The sequence below is a fragment of the Cherax quadricarinatus genome, chromosome 28 (genome assembly GCF_038502225.1).
Source record: "Cherax quadricarinatus isolate ZL_2023a chromosome 28, ASM3850222v1, whole genome shotgun sequence".
Taxonomy (NCBI): Eukaryota; Metazoa; Arthropoda; class Malacostraca; order Decapoda; family Parastacidae; genus Cherax; species Cherax quadricarinatus.
In genome coordinates, this window is record NC_091319.1 from 17,293,437 (window position 1) to 17,315,847 (window position 22,411).

General features: G+C 45.0%; 1 protein-coding gene across 6 annotated transcripts in view; it reads left to right on the plus strand.

Annotated features, from left to right (window-relative positions):
* Positions 1-22,411, plus strand: part of LOC128693328 (uncharacterized) — a 354,225-nt gene that overhangs the window by 98,164 nt on the left and 233,650 nt on the right. For all 6 annotated transcript variants that reach the window (XM_070089438.1, XM_070089439.1, XM_070089440.1 and 3 more), the window contains exon 2: positions 5,295-5,335. The gene's annotated coding sequence lies outside the window, so the exon portion shown is untranslated. The remainder of the gene's footprint in view (positions 1-5,294; positions 5,336-22,411) is intronic.

Sequence of the window (22,411 nt, forward strand, 5' to 3'; positions counted from 1 at the left end):
CTGGCGACATTGCATACCTGGAGAGTGTACAAAGAACTTTCACAGCACACATAAGTACGATAAGGCACCTAAATTACTGGGAACGGTTGAAGGTCCTTGATCTGTATTCCCTGGAACGCAGGCGAGAGAGATACATGATAATATACACTTGGAAGGTCCTGGAGGGATTGGCACCAAACCTGCACACGAAAATCACTCCCTATGAAAGCAAAAGACCAGGCAGGAGATGCAACATTTCCCTGATGAAAAGCAGCAGCGCCACGAGTACATTGAGAGACAACACAATAAGTGTCCGGGGACCAATACTGTTTAATTGCTTCCCAGCACACATAAGTGAGATTACCAATAGACACCTGGCTGTCTTCAGGAAGGCGCTGGACAGGCACCTAAAGTCGGTACCTGACCAGCCGGGCTGTGGTTCGTACGTCAGCTTGCGTGCGGCCAGCAGTAACAGCCTAGTTGATCAGGCCCTGGTCCACCATAAGGCCTGGTCTCAGACCGGGCGGCGGGGGCGTTGGCCCCCGAAACCCTCTCCAGGTTAACTCCAGGTCTCCAGGCAAGGAAAATCTAGTGTTTATATACATACCCTTAATTAAGTGTCTTCAAGGAGGTAGTGAAGTTTCTAGAGGCCAGCTCTCAAGAAATTGGGCGGTGGTACCTAGGTTGGACGGCATGCTGGAAACACCAAAGAGCTTGATTGATCAAGCCATCAACTTTGAAATCTGGGAAAGGAATTAATAACACGTCGGCTTTGCCAAGCCAGTACAAGCACAACGAGAACACAAGAGGTTTGTGTAAAGTTGTTATTTTGACGTACAAGAAATGTAGTGGGTCCTTTGGCATATGCAGCAGCAGCAGTAGTAGTAGTAGTAGTAGTAGTAGTAGTAACAGCAACAGCAGGAGGAGGAGGAGGAGCAGCAGCAGCAGCAGCAGCAGCAGCAGCAGCAGCAGCAGCAGCAGCAGCAGCAGCAGCAGCAGCAGCAGCAGCGGCGGCGGCGGCGGCGGCGGCGGCGGAGGCGGCGGCACCGTCACCGCCACCACCACCATCGCCACCACCTGCTCCTTCACCTTCACCTTGTTGTTGCCAGGTGACGGTGGGCAGGTTTCTAGGATGGTTCGGTAGCTAATATTTTATAGAAGACCAAGCTGACTTTGTTCCTTGTAATTATGTTTGAAATAGAGATTAATGATGCTTCCTGACATTCTCGTTGACTTTAAAGTAATATTTCTTCTGCATTTCTTACAGTTACAGAGAGTAAAGTCACCTTTGTTAGGTTAGGTAGGTTAGGTAAAGATTAGCCGGTATTCTCCCGGCCCGGGCCTTGTCCAAGTGGTGGCCCGGCCTTGGCTCCCTCTTTAGGGAGTGTCTGAGACCTAAGTCTCCCATGGGAGGAGGCACAAGTACCTCCTCATCTTTGGGACCAACTGTCCCCAGGCCTAGCCACAAGCTAGGCCTCTCTGGTCTGCCATCCCCACCCCAAGGGGGCTAATGGGAATGACAGTCTTATGAGCTAAAGGCTCGGGCTGAGGCACCTACCCTACCCTAGAAGGGTTAGGCATGGTGTCGATGAGTCACCTTTGTCATCGCTGAAGTGTTTGTATGAAACCTTCTGAAGACTGTAAACTCACTGTCACTTGCCAACAAAATGTCACTTTTATTAGTACTACCACTAGTAATACTAGTACTACTACTGGTACTACCAGTAGTACTACTGGTACTACCACTAGTACTACTGGTACTACCACTAGTACTACTGCTAATAGTACCACCACTAGTACTTGTACTACTAGTAGTAATATTACTTCCATTACTACTTCAATTACCACTATTGCTATTACTGTTACTATTATTATTACTTGCGACTTACATTACCATTAGAGGAAACTGGACAAGTATCTTCACCAGGTGTCAGACCAGCTAGGCTGTGATGGATATGTGGGGCAGGGGCCTCCAGCAGCAACAGCCTGGTTGACCAGGCAAGCACCAGACGAACCTGGCCCATGGCCAGGTATAACCACTCTTACTACAAGTATTAATACTAATACTACTACTACTGTTACTGCCACTGTTACTATTACTGCTAGTTATTACTATTGCTACTAAGCCTGCACCTTATGTTCAACTTCTTGCTACTCGTCGTGGTGCCTTTATATACCCTCTGTGACCTTGTTTGTATTGCCTTTATAAAGCTGGTGAAGGGTGGACCTTAGCTTTCATAAAGTTCGCATTAATATGTTAGGTAAAAATAACTCAAGTGCAACTAATGAGACATTTTATTGTGGCAACGTTTCGCTCTCCAGGAGCTTTGTCAGGCCGGTAACGGCTTGACGAAGCTCCATTTATTTAACCTAACTTACAGTAGTGTGGAACGAAGTAATATTTCCAGTCTTTATATACATTTCTCAGCTCCACCAGCACAATGTAGCAGCCCAGCCTCCAGCAGTGTAGCAGCCTGGCCAGTAGCACAGTGTAGCAGCCTGGCCAGTAGCACAGTGTAGCAGCCTGGCCACCAGTACAGTGTAGCAGCCTGGCCACCCGCACAGTGTAGCAGCCTGGCCACTAGCACGGTGTAACAGCCTGGCCAGTAGCACAGTGTAGCAGCGTGCCTCCTTACACGCCTTCTCTTAGCTTTCTTTCCTGAACGTATAAAGGTCAGTTGACATCCTCACTTGCAGTTGTCTGATGGGACCATCATGTGCTCGCTCGTAGAGATTAGAATGAAGCACAACACACTCGAAGCCAGAGATCAGCACTACTGGTACACTATCATAAGCACGACTGCTTTGAAGGGAAACACAGGCGCCATACTGCCTCATGATAAGACGGGCGCCGGGTCGGCCTCCCTCCCCAGTCCGTTTCCTGTTATTGTGGATGCAAGGAAGATTTGACAAACTCTCAGAAGAACTAGGGAAATATTTTCACCAACCCCTTTTTTTTATATTTATAAGATAATAAACAAAGTTTGCCCAAACAACGTGTTCTTCTTCATATTTCTAAAAGGCATATGTAAATTTTTAAAAATATGCTTATATAAAAAAAGAAATTCCATAAATATTCTGAATGTTATCATCATCGCTTTCAGCACACTGGATGAATATCTCCATGGAACATTTGAAGACTTGCAACAGGTGCTAGAGTTTTCTCCATAAGATGCGACTTTAAGCATAACTGGAGTTTTTCTGAAGCATTTACCTACTTGGAGTCTACCTGGAGGGTGTTCCGTGGGGTCAACGCCCCCGCGGCCCAGTCCTTGACCAGGCCTCCCGGTGGATCAGGGCCTGATCAATCAGGCTATTACTTACATACCCTTTTTTTTTTTTCCCTGGATGAGATTTGCAAGAGTCTGCTAGCACACTGGTACCTCCTCTTACTGTTAGGTGGGTAGAGGCGGCATGGCTTTACCTTTGATGAGTTTCGAGAGTCTTACTACTCTTGTAGCCCTGCCATGGGTCAGGCTCATCTGGTACTAGCCTGGTCAACCAGGCTGTTGCTGTTGGACACCTGCTACCCCACATATCTTGCCAATACGTTAATGCATACCGGGTAATCCAACCCTTGACTTTGTAATTGAGAGTCGAATGATCTCACCAGTGAGCTACGCGGCACCCCCACCATGGATGGATGGGAGGGTGGGGGAGAAAGTGAAATTAAAGGAGGCGGGTGGGTGAAATGGGAGGCAGCGGCGGGAGCATGCTTATCTCCTAGACCTGCTAGACGAGAGTCAGGTACTGAGCTTCGGTGTGAGGGATAAGTGGGGTGGGGGGCAGGAGGATGGTTGAGTGGGGTGGGTGTGAAGGTGGTTGTAGGAAGGGTGAGGATTACTTGAAGGTTAGAATAAAAAAAGGCACAATACAATGGAGCAATGCACAAATAATCCGCACACACATAACTGAAACTTATTACGACGTTTTGGTTCGACTTTTGACCATTAACTAGTCACACACAAACACGAAGAGAAGAGACTCAGAATATATACGAGGAGGGGCCGGGGACAGGTGTAGTGTAACGAGAGGAGGGCATAGTATTAAAGTGGTGGTGGTGGTGGTAGTAGTATTAGTGGAAGTGGTGGTAGTAGTAGTATCCTGTACGCGGGTTATTTATGTACTTGAGGGGATATCTGAGAAAATTAGTAGGATCACCGCCCCCCCCCCTCGGCCCGCTCCCGTAACAAGCCTCCTAGTTGATGACTTAAACATTCAGCCTGTGGTGCTAGCTGCACACGGTTCAACGTAGCACCATAGCCTGGCTGGTCAGGAACTAACTTAAAAAAATTATAAAGTTCCTTCTTTAAGAGAGCCAGAAGTTTATTGGTAATTTGGCTTATGTATGAAGTGAGGGTGTTGAAAAGTCTTGGTCTCTTTACACTTAATGAGTTCTTTCTGAATGAACTCACTGCACTTCTGCTTTCATTGAAGATATTTTGCTCTATCTGCCGAACCTCTTGCTCTCGTAGGGAGTAATTTACGTGTAAAGAACTGGGACCAATCCTCCAGAATTTTCCAGGTGCAAACTATGCATTTTTCTCGTCTTCGTTTTTCTAATAATTTATGTACTTGATTATGTTAATATGAGCAGTTGAAGAATGAGACACTTGTGTAATATCCGGGAGTCTTTATTGAGAAAACGTTTCGCCAGCCTCTGGCTTCTACGGTCCAATACAGAGAAGAACGGTGCAAGATGAGGAGTTTTAACAAACATTTCTCAGAGACTGAAGAATTCCTTGACAAGTGGAGTCTTGTAAGGAAGATGAAAACCATTGATGCTTGAAATATTATTTATTCACGACTAGTTGCGTTACTCACTCCATCATCAGGCACTATACAAAATCACAACTTTTACACACGCACACGCACACACACACACACACACACACACACACACACACACACACACACACACACACACACACACACACACACACACACACACACACACACACATACACACACACATCCTTTTGGGGCCTAGTTCCTAGGCCTTTTGTGTATCCATATGTTTTTGCGCTACACTCCACCGGATTTATATGGGTGGGGTACTTAAGAAACTGAAATTTAATTTAAATCACTTTCCTATGAAAGAAGTGGTAAGGGAAAGGGTCTCGAAATTTAGAAAAGAAAAGTTAGACGCATTCCACAGTTAACCTGTGTAACAAGGAAGGAAGAACGAACAGTGAATGGTATAAAGTCTTAAGTAATAATACAACGAAGTTAAGGACTTTCAGTAAAGATGAATTATTGTTTTTCAAATCAGTTTCTTGTGTAGTTACATCACTGATACTGTCTTCTCTTTGCAGGTGTTAAAGTGACATCGCAGCACGTACAGTTATTATTAAAGGTACGTGTCTTGCCTAGTTATAGACGAGCTGTTCTTCTTGGGGTTCTGTTTTTAGTGTTGAGTCTGTAACAGTTTCTGATTGTTGGGGGCACGTACAACCTTTCGGATCTGCCGCTCACATTTCAATAATCTGGCCTTGCTGATTTAGTTGTGAATTTTACAGCCACTGGGGTGTCTATGGAGGTTGTGGTGACAATTTTATAGCCACTGGGGTGTCTATGGAGGTTGTGGTGACAATTTTATAGCCACTGGGGTGTGTGTGGAGGTTGTGGTGACAATTTTATAGCCACTGGGGTGTCTATGGAGGTTGTGGTGACAATTTTATAGCCACTGGGGTGTGTGTGGATGTTGTGGTGACAATTTTATAGCCACTGGGGTGTCTATGGAGGTTGTGGTGACAATTTTATAGCCACTGGGGTGTGTGTGGAGGTTGTGGTGACAATTTTATAGCCACTGGGGTGTGTGTGGAGATTGTGGTGACAATTTTATAGCCACTGGGGTGTGTGTGGAGGTTGTGGTAACAATTTTACAGCCACTGGGGTGTCTGTGGAGGTTGTGGTGACAATTTTATAGCCACTGGGGTGTGTGTGGAGGTTGTGGTGACAATTTTATAGCCACTGGGGTGTCTATGGAGGTTGTGGTGACAATTTTATAGCCACTGGGGTGTGTGTGGATGTTGTGGTGACAATTTTATAGCCACTGGGGTGTCTATGGAGGTTGTGGTGACAATTTTATAGCCACTGGGGTGTGTGTGGAGGTTGTGGTGACAATTTTATAGCCACTGGGGTGTGTGTGGAGGTTGTGGTGACAATTTTATAGCCACTGGGGTGTGTGTGGAGGTTGTGGTGACAATTTTATAGCCACTGGGGTGTCTATGGAGGTTGTGGTGACAATTTTATAGCCACTGGGGTGTGTGTGGAGGTTGTGGTGACAATTTTATAGCCACTGGGGTGTGTGTGGAGGTTGTGGTGACAATTTTATAGCCACTGGGGTGTCTGTGAGGCCTTGGTGACATTTTTATAACCAATGAGGTGTCTGTGAGGTCTTTGTGGCAATCTTACAACCACTGGGGTGTTTGAGATGGTCTTGGCGACAATTAGGAGGAATCTCTTAACGAAGACGATTTTATACTTTCTTTATAAATATCAATGCTTCTTAGTTTTCAGATTTTATTTTGATAACTGTTTTGGCCATTTCTAGTTTAAATGTGTTTATAAACAAGTAGTATGTTGTTTAGCTGTGTAAATTTGTGTTGTGTAGATCACTGAATATATATCCTTCAAGTTCCATTACTTAGTAAGTTCCACAACACTTCCATCTTCCTCTAAAAAAATGATTGGAGCTTTTACAGAAAACCTCATCATCATCCAACTCATTCTTTTTTTATACCACCTTGAAGCCATAATAGTATCTTATAATACCAACTTCTCCATGACTCGTCTGTTTTAGTTTCTGTATGTTTTGGTATTTTGTAGGTTATAATTCTCTCTCATATCCTTAATGTCGTCAGATTCTGTCTTTGTCCCTTCACAGTGTTTTCCTAAACTCTTGGACTCGTTGGTTTGAGAAAAAAGTGGCCTTCGTGGTTTATGCATGTTATTGAGCAGGTGTGCGGGGCTCCACGCTGGGGCTACCTACTCTGTAATGGCCTGGTACTCATTCTATGGAGTTCTGGTGGTGTCTTTTTTCCATAAGCCTCTGATATTGCATAGTTTATGTTCACCTCTGGCGATATGTTTGATGTCATAATAACTCTTGGGGTTTCGTTAACTGTTATTTTTAAGTTGTTTCCTCGTAGGTTGTGCTCAGTCTCTGGTCTTCATCCTCCCCTGATCTGCATGACTTTATATTTCAGGTTAAACTCTACAAGCCACTTAACCTGACCTCCAGCCTCAGTCTCTGTTGAACATTTTTTTTTTTTTTGCTAATCTCTGCTTAGTTTTATATGAGTAGCAGGTATATGAGATTGAATCCTTTCTGAGAGGTCACCTACTAGATTGTAGTGTATATAATGAAAGGCTAAACCTGTGTGGCCTGATCAACATAGAAAAATAGTGGAGGTTGGACCATCCTGATCCGCTAATCACGGCGCGATTTCTGGTCCTTGCTAATAACCTGATCCCACACTGCTACAGTGATCTTGTCTTTCAGGCTCTGCCCAACCAGAAAAACATTTTTCTTCCCTTCCTGCTGGTTTTTCTAGTGTGTGGATCACACTTTACTGGGATGGTGCGAAAAGTTTTCTTGCTATCCAACTCTCCCCTTCTCGTTGAATTCCGAAAACTCCTTCGTAGAACTCCATCAAGTTCGTACGATAAGAAGTCTTAAATCTGGATCTCCGGGAAAGTTTAAATCTATTCTTTTATTTTTGTACATGAAATGCTTATGTAGATGGTCGTTGTTTGTTGGTGCCTGAAGTGGTGTATATGTGTTAGTTACCATTTTGTCCTAGGCACATGTCGATTAGACACTAGGCCTGTTGTATTTGCGTGTGTGTGTGTGTGTGTGTGTGTGTGTGTGTGTGTGTGTGTGTGTGTGTGTGTGTGTGTGTGTGTGTGTGTGTGTGTGTGTGTGTGTTGTGTGTGTGTTGTGTGTGTGTGTGTGTGTGTGTGTGTGTGTGTTAGTTACCATTTTGTACTAGGCACATGTCGATTAGACACTAGGCCTGTTGTATTTGCGAGTGTGTGTGTGTGTGTGTGTGTGTGTGTGTGTGTGTGTGTGTGTGTGTGTGTGTGTGTGTGTTTGTGTTTTACCATTTCTCAAAACTTGTTGTCGATAGACATCTGACCTTTCGTGTGTGTGAGTGTGTGTGTGTATCATGTGGGAGTTCGATACGTGGATTAGGGTAGAAATACTCACGTAGGCTGTTATTACGTATAATTACTGTTATGTGGACAGAGCCCGCAGCCGTTACCTATCTCCTTGGTTACACTCGTAATACTGCCTAGCCGGCTGGCCAGTACCCCGTAGTGGGTCTTTTGAAATAGTGTCAGCTCAGCACAATATGAAAGACCGTGACTCAAGACGGTTGGTCGTTGAGTCAACGGACAGTTACTGGTAACTGGTTACTACTACTGAGACTGGTAACTGGTTACTACTACTGAGAGCTCGGCGACGCTAACGTATGTCGTCCCGACATACAACTAATACAAACTAGAGATGGCAGGTATACGGCTTGGGCTGATTCTATACAATGTCAAAGTACACAACATTAAACATTATAGATACATAAGTAGAACATTAGAATGAAAGCGTACGTAACTGAAACTGTAATGCAATACAAGGTATACTATAGTACAACTTAAAACTCAACAAATGAACAACAAACTCAACATTGAGATTACAAGTGATAAAAAAAAAAATTTTGATCGATCGATCTGTATTCGTGTGATCTACGGATTCTGAGGAAGGAATATATACAAAGAAAGAGTGTTTAACAGAAAGGCAGATTCGGTGCACGCAAATCTAGACTGTTAACTCTCAGAATACGGAGGGAACGTGAACACGAAAATTTCTGACAAACTGTTCAGCTAATAACAAAACACACAATTGACAAATTCATTCATCTCGGACATCTAATTATACAGACTATGTACATTTAAACCCAATTCTGCGAGGGTAAGGTTTACATATGCAGAATGGTTATCATCTCTGGGAGGATCGAATTCCTCTGCAATGGCTAACACATGCCTTGACAGAGAGATCTGAACGAGTTTCTACAAAAGATACAACTACAATCACTAGTGACTGTGGAATTACTAACTCGTCTGCTAGGAGTACTCAACTCGACTATTCGATACAGTAACTCTTGGCTCGTTACAAAGTCACTAATGGGTACTGGTGGCTTCACAGTAAGAATAAGATCTTCCTGGAGCAGGAATCGAATCACACCAGAACACAAGGGATCGGTTCTTTGGGAATTTCTGACAACCTCGACAGCAAATGGAGGATCTGCAGTAACTACACTAACGTGTCGCGATAAAGCATCTGCGACTACATTTGACTTGCCAGGTAAATTTTCAAAAGTGGGATTGAACTCTTGGATAGTCAAGGTCCATCTGGCTAACCTTCCAGTAGGCTGTTTGTTCTGGAATAAAGGTAACAGTTCTTCCTTACTGGAGGAATGAACAAACTCGGTGGAGTGGATGACTCCCCCCGGTTGAAAAAAATTAACGCTATAACACGCAATATGAGCAAGGGAGAACGAATCTACTATCTCAACTGCAAGCACAGGAGAAAAGAAATGAACACGGTGAACAATGCTGATATTCAATCTGAGTCGCACACAGTGACACGAGGTATCAGCTATAAAGAAACTACACTTACAAACGTTAACATGTGAAAGTTACTCGAGAAATAACTTCTTACAATGCACTGATTACTGTCAACTAGGATGGGATCACCATCTGGAACATTAGGAATAACAACAGACACTCTAGTGAGAACACTAGCTGTAACAGAGACGTCTTTCTGCAGACAGCATGTCACATCAACAAGAGATGGCATTACTAGTTGCAAGTAATCGTTTTCTGACAAGGCATCCCCTGTGGAGAAACTACTACTCGAACTAGCAGTCATTGCAGGGATAGGCTGTGCACTCAAGGCAGTCTGAGTGTCCCGGACAGTTACTGGTAACTGGTTACTACTACTGAGACTGGTAACTGGTTACTACTACTGAGATGTGTGTGTTGTATGTATGTGTGTGTGTGTGTTGTATGTGTGTGTGTGTGTGTGTGTGTGTGTGTTGTATGTGTGTGTGTGTGTGTGTGTGTGTGTTAGTTACCATTTTGTCCTAGGCACATGTCGATTAGACACTAGGCCTGTTGTATTTGCGAGTGTGTGTGTGTGTGTGTGTGTGTGTGTGTGTGTGTGTGTGTGTGTGTGTGTACCCACCTAATTGTACTCACCTAATTGTGGTTGCAGGGGTCGAGACTCAGCTCCTGGCCCTGCCTCTTCACTGATCGCTACTGGATCCTCTCTCTCTCTCTGCTTCCTGAGCTTTGTCATACCTCTTCTTAAAACTATGTATGGTTCCTGCCTCCACTACTTCACTTGCTAGGCTATTCCACTTGCTGACAACTCTATGACTGAAGAAATACTTCCTAACGTCCCTGTGACTCGTCTGAGTCTTCAGCTTCCAGTTGTGACCCCTTGTCCCTGTGTCCCCTCTCTGGAACATCCTATCTCTGTCCACCTTGTCTATTCCCCGCAGTATCTTGTATGTCGTTATCATGTCTCCCCTGACTCTTCTGTCCTCCAGTGTCGTCAGTCCGATTTCCCTTAACCTTTCCTCGTACGACATGTGTGTGTGTGTGTGTGTGGGTGGGTGTATATGTATGTAATGTATGTGTACGTGCGTACGTTGATCGGCGTCACTGACTTCTGGCCTCCTGGGCCTTATTATTTTTACTCTTGAAGCTGTATATTGAGTTTGCAACCACCACTGCCTAATTCAAGCCAATCCACTTTTCATTCACCCCGAGACTAATGAAATACTTCGTAACATCCTTATGGTTCATCTGCGTTTTCGGCTTAAACCAGTGTCCCCTTCAACTCTTTCTCGTAGCGCATTTCCCTCATTTCTGGCACTCGCCTGGTGCCAGGTAGCGAACCTATGGACATTTTCTTCACGTGCTTGACCAAGTGTGGGCTCCATGCTGGGGCTGCTTGCTCAATGATTGATCAAACAAGGTTCTGAGAGGCTTTTTATTCAAGTTCCTGAATGCTATTTTGAAATTCATTAATGTTGCATATCTCGTTGCCAGTACACGGTTTATGTGCAAATCTGGTGATATGCTAAGTGTTATACTCACCTCAGATCTTTTTCACTCTGATATTTGTAGCTTTTTCTCCGGCCGTGCTGTACTCTCTGGTCTCCTCTCGCCTCCAAAATGCATGACCGTGCATTTTTTTCTTTGGATTGAACTCGAGAAACCACTTGTTTCACTACATCTGTAGTTCTTTGAGATCTCCCTGGCGTTTATCAGTGTCCCTCCTTTTCCTCTTATTAGTTTTACATCGTCGGCAAACAGTGACACATAGGATTCAATCCCCTCTGGTTGGGCTTTCACGTATATTAGAACTGTAGTGATCCTAATACTGATTCTTATGGAACCCCACTCCTTACTCTCTCCCAAATGAATGTGTCACCCCTTACTGTTACTCACTGTTTTCTATCATTTAGGTACTACTTAACACGCTAGAGTACTCTGCCTTTTAACCTTTCTTGTTCTTCTAATTTCTTGACTATCTCTGAGGTACTTTATCGAAGGCTTTTCTATAGTCCAAGAAAATGCAGTCAAATGGAACACAAAGAGTAGTGGTCAACAGAGTTAAATCGGAGGCTGCTATAGTGAAGAGCTCTGTTCCACAAGGCACAGTACTCGCCCTCATCTTATTCCTCATCCTCATATCAGACATAGACAGAGATATACACCACAGCACCGTATCATCCTTTGCGGATGATACTAGGATCTGCATGAGGCTGTCATCTGCTGAGGACGCGGTTAACCTCCAAGAAGATATAAACAAAGTTTTCCAGTGGGCAACGGTAAACAATATGATGTTCAATGAGGACAAATTCCAACTACTCCGTTATGGAAAACTGGAGGAGATAATAACTAGAACAGAGTATACTACTGACTCCGGCCATACAATAGAGCGGAAAAATAATGTAAGGGACCTGGGAGTAGTAATGTCTGAGGATCTCACTTTCAAGGATCACAACAGTGCCACGATCGCACGTGCAAAGAAAATGATAGGATGGATAATGAGAACTTTCAAAACGAGAGATGCCAAGCCAATGATCCTTTTCAAATCACTTGTTCTCTCTAGGCTGGAATACTACTGTACATTAACATCTCCATTCAAAGCAGGTGAAATCGCAGATCTAGAGAGTGTACAGAGATCCTTTACTGCACGTATAAGTTCTGTCAAGCACCTTAACTACTGGGAACGCTTGGAAGCACTTGACTTGTACTCGTTGGAACGCAGGAGAGAGAGATATATCATAATCTACACTTGGAAAATCTTGGAAGGAATGGTCCCAAATCTGCACACAGAAATCACTCCCTACGAAAGTAAAAGACTAGGCAGGCGATGCAAAATGCCCCCAATAAAAAGTAGGGGCGCCATTGGTACACTAAGGGAAAACACCATAAGTGTCCGAGGCCCAAGACTGTTCAACAGCCTCCCATCAAGCATTAGGGGAATTGCCAATAAGCCCCTGGCTGCCTTCAAGAGAGAGCTGGACAGATACTTAAAGTCAGTGCCGGATCAGCCGGGCTGTGGCTCGTACGTTGGACTGCGTGCGGCCAGCAGTAACAGCCTAGTTGATCAGGCCCTGATCCATCGGGAGGCCTGGTCATGGACCGGGCCACAGGGGCGTTGATCCCCGGAATAACCTCCAGGTAGCCATCTTGACTACTTGAATGCCTATGTTATCAAAGACAAATTCGCCTTTGTTATTAGGTGACGGTTGTTTTGTTCATTTTGATTTGCATTTGATATCAGTGGTATAAAGGCATCCATGGAGATATGTTATCTGGTCCCATATTTTTGTTACATCCAGCTCGTGTAGTCTCATCACTTTTATTTTATTGATGTTCTTCAGTACATGTTGGTCTGTTATGACTGCAGTGCCTTCCGCCATTTTTCTTCTTTTGTGAAGACTTTTTATAATATACTTAGCTCAGAAAAAATGTTCATGCCATCATAGTTCCATCTTCTGTAGTCCCATTTTATCGTAATTTCTCCCTTTCTAGTTTTCATGTTCCACAAGGTTCTCAAAGCTTAGTTCCACATGATCGTGAGTTTTACAGTTACCCCATAATTAATATCGTGTACTCACCTATTTGTACTCACCTATTTGTGGTTGCAGGGGTCGAGTCACAGCTCCTGGCCCCGCCTCTTCGCTGATTACTACTAGGTCCTCTCTCTCCCTGCCCCATGATCTCTATCATACCTCGCCTTAAAACTATGTATGGTTCCCGCCTCCACTACGTCACTTTCTAGGTTATTTCACGGCCTGACTACTCTATGACTGAAAAAATACTTCCTAACATCCCTTTGATTCATCTGAGTCTTCAACTTCCAATTGTGACCTCTTGTGTCTGTGTCCCATCTCTGGAACATCCCGTCTTTGTCCACCTTGTCTATTCTGCGCAGTATTTTATATGTCGTTATCATGTCTCCCCTGACCCTCCTGTCCTCCAGTGTCGTCAGGCCGATTTCCCTCAACCTTTCTTCGTAGGACAATCCTCGTAGCTCTGGGACTAGTCTTGTTGCAAACCTTTGCACTTTCTCTAATTTCTTGACGTGCTTGACTAGGTGTGGATTCCAAACTGGTGCTGCATACTCCAGTATGGGCCTGACGTAAATGGTATACAGAGTCTTAAACGAATCCTTACTGAGGTATCGGAACGCTATCCGTAGGTTTGCCAGGCGCCCGTATGCTGCAACAGTTATCTGATTGATGTGCGCCTCAGGAGATATGCTCGGTGTTATACTCACCCCCAGATCTTTTTCCTTGAGTGAGGTTTGCAGTCTTTGGCGATCTAAACTATATTGTGTCTGCGGTCTTCTTTGCCCTTCCCCAATCTTCATGACTTTGCATTTGGCAGGGTTAAATTCAAGGAGCCAGTTGCTGGACCAGGCTTGTAGCCTGTCCAGGTCTCTTTGTAGTCCTGCCTGATCCTCATCCGATTTGATTCTTCTCATTAACTTCGCATCATCTGCAAACGAGGACACTTCTGAGTTTATCCCTTCCGTTATGTCGTTCACATATACCAAGAACAGCACAGGTCCTAGGACTAACCCCTGTGGAACCCCGCTTGTCACAGGCGCCCACTCTGACACCTCGTCGCGTACCATGACTCGTTGCCTCCCTGTCAGGTATTCTCTGATCCATTGCAGTGCCTTTCCTGTTATGTGTGCCTGATCCTCTAGCTTTTGCAGTAACCTCTTGTGAGGAACTGTGTCGAAGGCCTTCTTGCAGTCCAAAGAGATGCAGTCGATCCACCCTTCTCTCTCTTGTCTTACTTCTGTCACCTTGTCATAAAACTCTAGTAGGTTTGTGACACAGGATTTTCCTTCCCTGAAACCGTGCTGGTTGTCAGTTATACACTTGTTTCTTTCCAGGTGCTCCACCACTCTCCTCCTGATGATGATCTCCATGACCTTGCATACTATACACGTTAGTGATACAAGTCTGTAGTTTAGTGCCTCATGTCTCTCTCTCTTTTTAAAAACTGGGACTACATTTGCCATTTTCCATACCTCAGGGAGTTGCCCAGTTTCAAATGTGTTGAAGATCTTTGTTAATGGCTCACACAATATATCTGCTTCCTCTTTAAGGACCCATGGAGAGATGTCTGGTCCCACCGCCTTTGAGGTGTCAAGTTCGCATAGCAGCTTCTTCACCTCCTCCTTGGTTATATGTACCTCATCCAGCACTTGCTGGTGTGCCCCCCTGTTCTGATTTCCTGGAGTCCTATTGGTTTCCACTGTAAATACCTCTTTAAATCTTGTGTTGAGCTCTTGACATACCTCTCGGTCGTTTCTTGTGAATTCCCCATCATCCTTCCTCAGTCTGATTACCTGGTCCTTGACTGTTGTTTTCCTCCTGATGCGGCTGTACAACAGCTTCGGGTCAGTCTTTACTTTTAATGCTATGTCATTTTCATATTGTCTCTGAGCCTCCTTTCTTATCTGTGCATATTCGTTTCTGGCTCTTCGGCTAATTTCTTTATTTTCCTGAGTTCTCTGTCTTCTGTACCTTTTCCATTCTCTAGTACACCTAGTTTTTGCCTCCCTACACCTTTGGGTGAACCAAGGACTCGTTCTGTTCTTCCCATTATTTCTGTTTCCCTTGGGAACAAACCTCTCCTCTGCCTCCTTGCATTTTGTTGCCACATAGTCCTTTTCTTGTACTGGTTTTCCTGTCAGTTCCCTCTCCCACTGAATGTCTTGAAGGAAGTTCCTCATGCCTGAGTAGTTCCCCCTTTTGTAGTTTGGTTTTTCCCAGCCTATTCCTGCTACTCTCTCCACTTGGAGCTCAACTATGTAGTCGAAGCACAGAACCACATGATCACTAGCTCCCAGGGGCCTTTCATACATGATACCCTCGATGTCCGAACTACTCAAGGTGAATACAAGGTCCAGTCTTGCTGGTTCATCCTCTCCTCTCTCTCTGGTAGTGTCTCTAACATGTTGATGCATGAGGTTTTCCAGTACCACATCCATCATCTTGGCTCTCCATGTTTTGGGACTCCCATGGGGCTCCAGGTTTTCCCAGTTAATCTCCTTGTGATTGAAATCACCCATAACTAGTAACTTTGCTCCCCCCATGTGTGCTCTCCTGGCCACCTCGGCTAGTGTGTCGATCATTGCTTTGTTGCTCTCATCGTATTCTTCTCTTGGCCTCCTGCAGTTCTGTGGTGGGTTGTACATTACTGCAATTATCACCTTATGTCCCTCAGACTGGATTGTTCCTACTAAGTAGTCCCTTTCGCCCATGCCATCCATTCCTTCCATTTTCTCAAAACCCCACTGGTTTTTAATGAGCAGTGCAACTCCTCCTCCCCCTCTCCTCCCTTTGTCTTTTCTGAGGATTTGATATCCGGATGGAAAGATTGAATCTGTTATTATTCTGGTGAGTTTTGTTTCTGTGAGTGTTATTATGTCTGGGGATGTCTCCTTGATTCTTTCGTGCCACTCCTCATACTTGTTTGTTATTCCATCTGCATTTGTATACCACACCTTCAACTTCTTTTCTAAGACTGTGGTCTGGGAGGTATATTGGGGTTGGGGAAGTGGGAGACCTGGTAAGGAACTATGGGTGGTTGCTGTGGGGGTGGAGTTTGTAATGTAGTGGGTGGGGGCATTGGATGTGGCATGGGTGTTTTGATTTAGAGTGGTTGCACTGGGGTTGACCTGGTTGGGAGGCTTCTATAGGAAGTTGTGAGGGAGGCTGTATTTGATCTTCCTGGGTCTGGGATCTCCTGTCTGTCTTCTCCATCCCCTCTCTCCTCCTTTCGCCTTTGTACCATCTCTCTCAGTTTCTGCCTTTCTTCTTGTGTTCTGTTGCGGGCGAGATACACCTTCCTGTATGCCGGCATGTCCCTTAATCGTGCTTTCTCCTGCAGGATCCTGTTCCGAGTCGCTTCTGCCTTGAAGGTCACTTTCACTGGCCGGGTTCTTTTTTTTTTACAAACCCCCCTATTCTCCGAAAATTTTCCAGCTGGGTCATGTCGTCTTCTCCTATTGCTTTGATGATGCTTTCAATTGCTTTTTTTCCCCTTGTTTTCTTGCTTCATATGTTTCCCCTTCAACTTCCTGGAGCCCATACACAAAGACTGACCTCACCCTTTCAATCTCCCACTGCATATCCCTGTGTATCCCCTCATTTAATTTGGTTTCCTCCACTGCAGCTTTCCTTCAGTTTCACTAGCTAATGTACTTGGGCTCAGTGGCCTGTCATTTTCCCTTCTCGGCTTTCCTTGGGCTCTGTTGTTGTCTGTTAGGGCCTCCACATAAAGCTTAGCTCTTTCATTTACTACAGTCTCCTCTGATAGAGCTTCTCCATGCAGTTGTGCTCCTTCTTTCCCTACTGTCCCCTTATTTGTGGCTGAGGTAGAAGTCTCTGTTGTCAATCCCAAAATGTTCTTTAATTCTTTAGGCTGTTTCAGATTTTTCAGTTCCTCTTCTAAACTCTGCATCCTAGCCTCTGCTGCTTTGACATGCACCTCCCACTTCCTGCTTTCCATATCTATCCTCTCTTCCATTCTCATGCTAAGTTCTTCTAGTTTCTTTTCCCATTCATGATCCCTTTTTATAAGCTCTGCTGCCCAATCTTCCTTTGCAGCTTCCTCCTGTCCCTTGGTTTTTCTTGTTGCTCTCTGGCAACCCATTTTTATTTTATCCTGATTGCCTCAGAGTGGGAAACCTATGTAGTTCTGTATGTTAGGTTAGTAGTGTGTATGTCAGAGTGTGGGGGGGGAGGTAGTGGAGGAACTGTGGCTATGTGGGAGAGGAGTGGGGAGGGGGAGGGTGAATGGGGGAGGGGAGGGTGAACGAGGGAGGGGAGGTATCAGGGGAAGTAGTGAGATGTCGGTGGTGAGGGGGGGAGTGTATGTGTGAGTCTGGATATGTGAGTGTGTGTGTGTGTGTGTGTGTGTAATTTTGTGTGGAATTATGTGTGGGTTTATTATGTACTGAAAGGTAGGTGGCTTGTGCGTTGTAATGTAGAGTCACAGTGGTCCTTGGCTTCCCACAACTTCTTGTGACCTGACCCCAACCTCCTGGGACTTGACCAGCACATACTTACAGTGTGTGTACTCACCTAGTTGTACTCACCTAGTTGAGGTTGTGGGGGTCGAGTCCGAGCTCCTGGCCCCGCCTCTTCACTGATCGCTACTAGGTCACTCTCCCTGAGCCGTGAGCTTTATCATACCTCTGCTTAAAGCTATGTATGAATCCTGCCTCCACTACATTGCTTCCCAAACTATTCCACTTACTGACTACTCTGTGGCTGAAGAAATACTTCCTAACATCCCTGTGATTCATCTGTGTCTTCAGCTTCCAACTGTGTCCCCTTGTTACTGTGTCCAATCTCTGGAACATCCTGTCTTTGTTCACCTTGTCAATTCCTCTCAGTATTTTGTATGTCGTTATCATGTCCCCCCTATCTCTCCTGTCCTCCAGTGTCGTCAGGTTGATTTCCCTTAACCTCTCCTCGTAGGACATACCTCTTAGCTCTGGGACTAGTCTTGTTGCAAACCTTTGCACTTTCTCTAGTTTCTTCACGTGCTTGGCTAGGTGTGGGTTCCAAACTGGTGCCGCATACTCCAATATGGGCCTAACGTACACGGTGTACAGGGTCCTGAATGATTCCTTATTAAGATGTCGGAATGCTGTTCTGAGGTTTGTGTGTGTGTGTGTGTGTGTGTGTGTGTGTGTGTATGTGTATGTGTGTGTGTATGTGTGTGTGTGTGTGTGTCTGTGTGTGTGTATATGTGTGTATGTGCATGTGTGTGTGTGTGTGTGTGTGTATTCCCCTAGTTAGTTACCATTTTGTCCTAGTACAGGTGTGTGTGTATGTGTGTATACGTGTGCATTCATGTGTATGGGGGAGGTATGAGGGGGAGATACTGTTAATACATACCAGTAATTCTGGGTTATAAAAAGTGGAAATTGCTACTAGGGTCTAAAGCTTCTATGAGTGTCTGCCCTTGTGTGTGTGTGTGTGTGTGTGTGTGTGTGAGGGAGGGATGGTTAGGGGGGTAGGTGGTGCGTGTGTGTGTGTGTAATTATGTGTCGAATTATGTGTGGGTTTATTATGTGTCTGAAAAGTAGGTGGCTTGTGCTTGGAGTGCAATGTGGATTCTCAGTGGTTGCTTGTGTCCACAACCTCTTGTGACCTGACCCCCACCCTCCTGGGACTTGACGCTCACCTACTTACAATGTTGCCAGTGCTTGACCTGCCACCTAGCTTACAGTAAGTTACTCGCCTTGTTCAGTGGATTACCAACTCTATTCCTTATTAAATACTTGAGTGCCTATTCTTTATCGTGCTATGAGAGTTAGACCATTCACATTCAGCTTGGCGGTTAATTGGAACCTGGAACCCCACACCCAAACAACCACTCATAGGTGGATACAGTACTTGCAGTGCAGCTTAGCAGCCTGTAGATTGTCCAGCTTGATGTGACGTCCTGGCGTAGATCCACCTCAATTTCTTCTCGTTAATAATGTACCCTATTCACTGTATTTCTCTCACTGGTCACACGATTGTTTCACTTTCTTATCTTTCTTGGGTGACACTTGACAACGTCGCCTTACCACCCACACTAACCTGCCCACTCTGCGCCACCACGTTTTTATTTTCTAGATCACTTACAAAATTGTGGCTCTTCCCACACTTATGTGGCTCAGGCAGATTAAAAAACACTTCTAGGATTGTTCACTACCCTGACACGCTTTGTGTGTCAAAAACACTTATGTTCCCAGAGCACGGAAGGCATGACTCGCGTGCTCGCTGTCCGTGTGTGTGTGTTGTTCTGTTTGTGTGTGTGTGGGTGTGGGTGTGTATGTGGTTGTGGGTGTGGGTGGGTGGGTGTGGGTTGAGGCAAGGGTAGGTGTACTACACAGTGATTCAGTGTGAGAGAGTAAGGAAGAGGCTCGACACTACACTTTCACTGCAAGCTTTGTCAACAGATGTTTCTACTGTGTTGGTATTCAGTGTTTACATAAGACGCCACAGCTGCTTCTCCAGGAGTAACTCAGCCGTTAATAGTTTACCTGTTTCGTGTGGTCATGTAAAACCGAATACTGGTAAAGGGTAGCGTTGCCTGGTCTTACCCAGCTTCTTTCTGTGGTGGAGTGTTACATCGTCATACCATGACGAGGTAACATTCCACCACAGGGTCGGGGTCAAGGATAGGCTTTGGGTCACGCTTTATCAGTTGTTTACTAACGTTACATTACAACTGCTTGGAAACATCGTCTTAGTGTCTTATATGCTCGTGCGCCTTATATGCCGGAAAATACGATACTTTATCTTAGCATTGTCTGTTGCTGAACGGGAAACCGTTATATTTGTGTGACGGAAGTTGAAAGATCTCGGTGTTGCGTGTGATAGTGGATAATATGCCGCCACAAGACTACGAACCAGAACCATATTTATTAAGCATATTTTTATTAACATTATTTACACCACATTGTTGTAGAGGAATTTTACTCCTCACTTGAATACTTTCAGCAACCATTGTAGGGCAAACTGCTCCACTTTTGTTAATATCACTATTATTAATTTTATAAATCAGGAGAACACACACACACACACACACACACACACACACACACACACACACACACACACACATCCTCATCCTGTGCTTGCGAGTGTGTATGTACTTATCTTAGAAAGGACGGTCCCAGTAAGAGTCTTTGTTGGACCTTACTTATTGACGTGTGGCGTATTTCTCACCGAATTTAATTAATTTTCTACCCACCCTTCGTTTCTCCGCAGCCCTGCATGACACCAGACTTAATTTTTGACTAACTGGTCATCTACCCTATTGCTACTAGCGGCTCGAGGGTCTGTGTAGCTATCACAGGCTGGCTAATCTGATCTCCTTTGTTATTGTTACTTTTTTCGTGTCTTAGCTACTCTCCGAAGAACTGTTACCATATTTTCCGGCATATAAGGCGCACGTTTTTCCCACAAAAAATCTTGGAAACTCAGCCTGTGCCTTATATGGTCAAGGTCAAGGGTAGGCTTTGATTTACGCTTTAGCAGTTGTTGACTAACGTTACGTTACAACAGCTTGGAAACATCGTCTTATATGACTCATCTGATCGTGCGCCTTATATGCCGGAAAGTAGGCACAGTAATGAGTGCATATTTTGTATATTAAGTAAGTTTAAACTCTTGAAGAGTGGAGGGGTGTGTTGTCTGGCGCAGGAATTGGTGATCTGCACAGCAGCTTTTTGTTGGGTTACTACTTTTATTCCAGTCTCTCCAAGTTTGTATCTTAGAATATTGTGTGGCGCTGTATTGTATGCTTTCTTGCTAACGACGAAGGTGCAGTCCATCCATCCTTATTTTGTCTTGTCTGCGACTTATAGTTTTTTGTAATTCTTTAATATGGTCGTCAAAAAAGAATTCCCATCTCTAAATCCGTGCTGGTATTTCTCTGACAAATCCTCTCCAGGTGCTCCGATACATTCCTCTGAGCCTTTTCCAAAGTCTGAATAGTATGCATGTATCTCAGCAGCACGGACCTTTTCTTTCTTCGTCAGCCGACCTTGTTCATCCTATTGCCAACTGATAACGGAAATGTTGCCGCAACAGTTGTAGAAGTTTTCAAGAGGAAACTGGATGACTTCCTCCACGGTGTGCCAGGTCGACCAGGCTGTATTGAATATGTGGGCCAGGGGGGCCGTGAGCAGCAAAAACACGTACGTACGTGTGTGTGTGTGTGTGTGTGTGTGTGTGTGTGTGTGTGTGTGTGTGTGTGTGTGCGTGTGCACTTACCTATTTGTACTCGCCTAATTGTGGTTGCAGGGGTCGAGACTCAGCTCCTGGCCCCGCCTCTTCACTGATCGCTACTAGGTCCTCTCTCTCCCTGCTCTAAGAGCTTTATAATACCTCGTCTTCAAGCTATGCATGATTCCTGCCTCCACTACATCACTTGCTAGACTATTCCACTTCCTGACAACTCTGTGGCTGAAGAAATGCTTCCTAACATCCCTTTGATTCATCTGAGTCTTCAACTTCCAGTTGTGACCCCTTGTTTCTGTGTCCCCTCTCTGGAACATCCTGTCTCTGTCAACCTTATCTATTCCATGCAGTATTTTGTATGTCGTTATCATGTCTCCCCTGACCCTCCTGTCCTCCAGTGTCGTCAGGCCGATTTCCCTTAACCTTTCTTCGTAGGACATTCCCCTTGCTCCGGAACTAACCCTGTTGCAAACCTTTGCACTTTCTCTAATTTCTTGACGTGCTTCACCAGGTGTGGGTTCCAAACTGGTGCTGCATATTCCAGTATGGGCCTGACGTACACAGTGTTCATTGTCTTGAACGATTCCTTACTAAGGTATCGGAACGCTATTTTCCGGTTTGCCAGGCGCCCATATGCTGCAGCAGTTATCTGGTTGATGTGTGCCTCCGGAGACGTGCTTGGTGTTATACTCACCCCAAGATCTTTCTCCTTGAGCGAAGCTTGCAGTCTTTGGCCACCTAGCCTATACTCTGTCTGCGGTCTTCTTTGCTTTTCCCCGATCTTCATGACTTTGCATTTGGAGGAGTTAAATTCGAGAAGCCAGTTGCTGGACCACGTGTCCAGCCTGTCCAGGACTCTTTGAAGTCCTGCCTAATCCTCATCTGATTTAATTCTCCTCATTATCTTAACATCATCTGCGAACAGGGACATTTCTGAGTCTGTCCCTTGCATCATGTCATTCACATGTACCAAAAATAACACTGGTCGTAGGACCGACCCCTGTGGAACCCCGCTCGTCATAGGCGCCCTCTGTGATACCTCATCACGTACCATGACTCGTTGTTGCCTCCCT